Source organism: Myotis brandtii, unplaced genomic scaffold (assembly GCF_000412655.1).
Source record: "Myotis brandtii unplaced genomic scaffold, ASM41265v1 scaffold1050, whole genome shotgun sequence".
Taxonomy (NCBI): Eukaryota; Metazoa; Chordata; class Mammalia; order Chiroptera; family Vespertilionidae; genus Myotis; species Myotis brandtii.
The window spans coordinates 1,028,463-1,032,202 of NW_005353539.1; the positions used below are offsets into that span (position 1 = coordinate 1,028,463).

The 3,740-nt window shown below is 52.5% G+C and overlaps 1 long non-coding RNA gene across 1 annotated transcript in view; it reads right to left on the minus strand.

Moving 5' to 3' along the window:
- Positions 1-781: 781 nt before the first annotated feature.
- Positions 782-3,740, minus strand: part of LOC106726209 — a 16,788-nt gene continuing 13,829 nt past the window's right edge. Inside the window, exon 3 of the long non-coding RNA XR_001362235.1 lies at positions 782-793. This is a non-coding gene — a long non-coding RNA (uncharacterized LOC106726209). The remainder of the gene's footprint in view (positions 794-3,740) is intronic.

Genomic DNA, 3,740 nt, shown 5'->3' on the forward strand with positions numbered 1-3,740 from the left:
ACTTCGTAAAGGTCTGTCTGTAGTTGCCGGCTCTTCTTCCCCACCTGTTACTCTTGGCTCACCTCTCCCTAATCAGGATTCTGTCGCCTTCTTCCCACTCAGATCTATTTATAATCTGGGTCCAACCAGGACATGCAAATCACAACACAATGTTAATGAGGGAAGTTTAATGTAAAAAAAGATAAGCTGCATTTTAGGAAATAGGACAGGAGAGTAACTGTAGAGAGAAAGAGAGCTGTCCGGGGCCCCCTCCAGCTGTGGGAGAGAACCCGAGACAGACCCACTGAGAAGGGGACTGGACCTCAGAGGAGAAAGTGGAGCTGCACCCATCCGGATGGGACAGAATTTTATTGGGTTCCCATGGTCGCTGGACCTGCCCAGTCTGTGGGGCAAAGTGGAGGGTGCCAGGAGCAGCAACCTGTGGGGGCCCACCCTGGCCACACAGGTAGGCCCACATCTAGAACCGCAGGAAGCAAACGGCCCCCAAATGCTGGAGAGAGCTGCACGTGCGTGCACTTAGCTGGGGAGAGGCCACACTGCTCCTCAGTCACGAGAAAAGGCTGGCTCCCCAGCAGCCTCACCGTGAGCCTCGGAGCCAGAGAGGAAAACCCCTTCTCTCTGCAGTGTCTCCCCCACCCTCTCCTGACATCCGGCGGCTGGCAGAGAGGAACTCTTAAAGAGGCATCTCCGTTCTCACAGATGAGCGATGGAGGATGGATTCGGAGCTGAGCCGATAAATGGGTAGATTAATGGACAACGGGCAAGGCACAGCCTCTGCCCCCGCCCCGCCAGCCTCACCTGCCAGGACGCCCATCAGACACTTCCTGGGACCTGACCTACGACCCGAGGGAACAACTGTTCTCAACGACAGGAGGAGGACTCCCGTCACCCATCCCTCCCGCGTGTGAGTGAGTGTGCCGGGTACATCCTGCTCTCAGCGAGGTCTCAGGAGCGTGGACGGAGCTGAAGCTATGCAAGCAAGAGGACGCACTGATAAATGCGTCCCTGCCCGGGACCTCGGGCCACCGAGTCAATAGCTCATCTTCTCCCAGTTCAGGATGGACCCCCGTGGGCCACAGTAACCTGAGACTCGGTGCCCTCTGACCTCACGGTGAGTCATTCTCTCTATGGGCAGCAAGAGGAGGTGTTGTCCCTGCCCAGGACCTCGGGCCACTGAGTCAATAGCTCACCTTCTCCCAGTTCAGGATGGACCCCCCGTGGGCCACAGTAACCCGAGACTCGGTGCCCTCTCACCTCAGGGTGAGTCATTCTCTCTATGGGCAGCAAGAGGAGGTGTAGGGTTAGTGGTAGTATGAAGGCTACTGCAAAATCTTTTGAAATCAATGACACTAAGCAGTTTATCCGACATGGCCACGTGTCTGGGGGCTTATCCCTGCATATTTCCTTATGCAAGTAAAATCAGTCCCACTCTCTGAAAAGTCAAGGAGACCAGCACATAACTGAGCGCCATTGCTACCCGGGTGCATAAGATTTGTTGGAATAGAAATGTGCCCTGAATATTCACAGAAGTTGTTATTCTTGGATCTTCAGCAATGTTAAATATGAAATATAATTACACCTCTATTTCCACTCCTAATATTTCTCCCTGCTTCGTTTCTGAATCATCAATTTTTCCACATTTTCCTCTTCAGTTATTTAAGTAGTACAGTAAGCTTGTTTTCAGCCAGTTTTAATTAAAATATTATCTATGGGCACTTTCAAGCCAGATTGTCATCATCAGAGCAAGGGAAAGAGTTGGGGCAATTTTGGAGAAAACTCTGTGCCAAATCCAATTACTAAGATGGATGTTTTCATTTTGCTCTTTTTCTTCAACTAACCTTAAAATATGTGGGTGAGCATTCTCTATAGAGAGCCACATGGTACAAAATCCATGAAAATGCAAATGCTCACTGAGATGGAGGAGACAGAGAGATGGAGGAGGAGATGGAGATGGAGGAGGAGATGGAGATGGAGATGGAGATGGAGATGGAGATGGAGATGGAGATGGAGATGGAGATGGAGATGGAGATGGAGATGGAGATGGAGATGGAGATGGAGATGGAGATGGAGATGGAGATGGAGATGGAGATGGAGATGGAGATGGAGATGGAGATGGAGATGGAGATGGAGATGGAGATGGAGATGGAGATGGAGATGGAGATGGAGATGGAGATGGAGATGGAGATGGAGATGGAGATGGAGATGGAGATGGAGATGGAGATGGAGATGGAGATGGAGATGGAGATGGAGATGGAGATGGAGATGGAGATGGAGATGGAGATGGAGATGGAGATGGAGATGGAGATGGAGATGGAGATGGAGATGGAGATGGAGATGGAGATGGAGATGGAGATGGAGATGGAGATGGAGATGGAGATGGAGATGGAGATGGAGATGGAGATGGAGATGGAGATGGAGATGGAGATGGAGATGGAGATGGAGATGGAGATGGAGATGGAGATGGAGATGGAGATGGAGATGGAGATGGAGATGGAGATGGAGATGGAGATGGAGATGGAGATGGAGATGGAGATGGAGATGGAGATGGAGATGGAGATGGAGATGGAGATGGAGATGGAGATGGAGATGGAGATGGAGATGGAGATGGAGATGGAGATGGAGATGGAGATGGAGATGGAGATGGAGATGGAGATGGAGATGGAGATGGAGATGGAGATGGAGATGGAGATGGAGATGGAGATGGAGATGGAGATGGAGATGGAGATGGAGATGGAGATGGAGATGGAGATGGAGATGGAGATGGAGATGGAGATGGAGATGGAGATGGAGATGGAGATGGAGATGGAGATGGAGATGGAGATGGAGATGGAGATGGAGATGGAGATGGAGATGGAGATGGAGATGGAGATGGAGATGGAGATGGAGATGGAGATGGAGATGGAGATGGAGATGGAGATGGAGATGGAGATGGAGATGGAGATGGAGATGGAGATGGAGATGGAGATGGAGATGGAGATGGAGATGGAGATGGAGATGGAGATGGAGATGGAGATGGAGATGGAGATGGAGATGGAGATGGAGATGGAGGAGGAGATGGAGATGGAGGAGACTGAGGAGGAGATGGAGATGGCGGAGACTGAGAAGATGGGGGAGGAGAACCCCAAGTCCGCCACGCTCCCTCCTCATCCCAGGGGCCAGCGCCTGCAGTGCACAGGGTGCTGGCCTAGACCCTCCAAAATTCAGGCGTCACAGCACCCGCCCCCCAGAGCCTGCCTTGGAGGAGGGGACCCTTGTAAAGGTTGCAGAGCACAGCTTCCGGGAAAGATGGTGTGTGGGTACAATCTAACGCAGAGGAGGGCGGGCGGGGCGGGAGGCAGGTGGCAAGTTCCTGGAGGACGCTGCCCAGACGCAAAGGACTGGCTCCCCACACGCCCAGGGTAACAGGAATGCAGCCCACCCCAGCGCAGGGGAACCTGGAGCTTTCCAGAAACTGGAAAAGAAGAAGAAAGAAAAGGAAAGAAACCTCTTGGGCGGGATGAGGGAAGTGAATTCAAGGACCCAGGAATGTGCGGAGACTGTGTTAGGACCGAAGTGCATGCGCACCTGCTGTCGGACAGACCGCGCATCCCGTTTGTTCCCAGGAGGGGAGAGCGTGCAAAAGGCTCAACCAGGAGCAACATGACCAAGTTCCATTTGTAAAGGGTCACTGGCTGCCCTGTGCAAGCAGCCGACAGAGGCAGATAGGAGAGGGCAGGTGCCGGAAGACCCAAGGCCAAGGG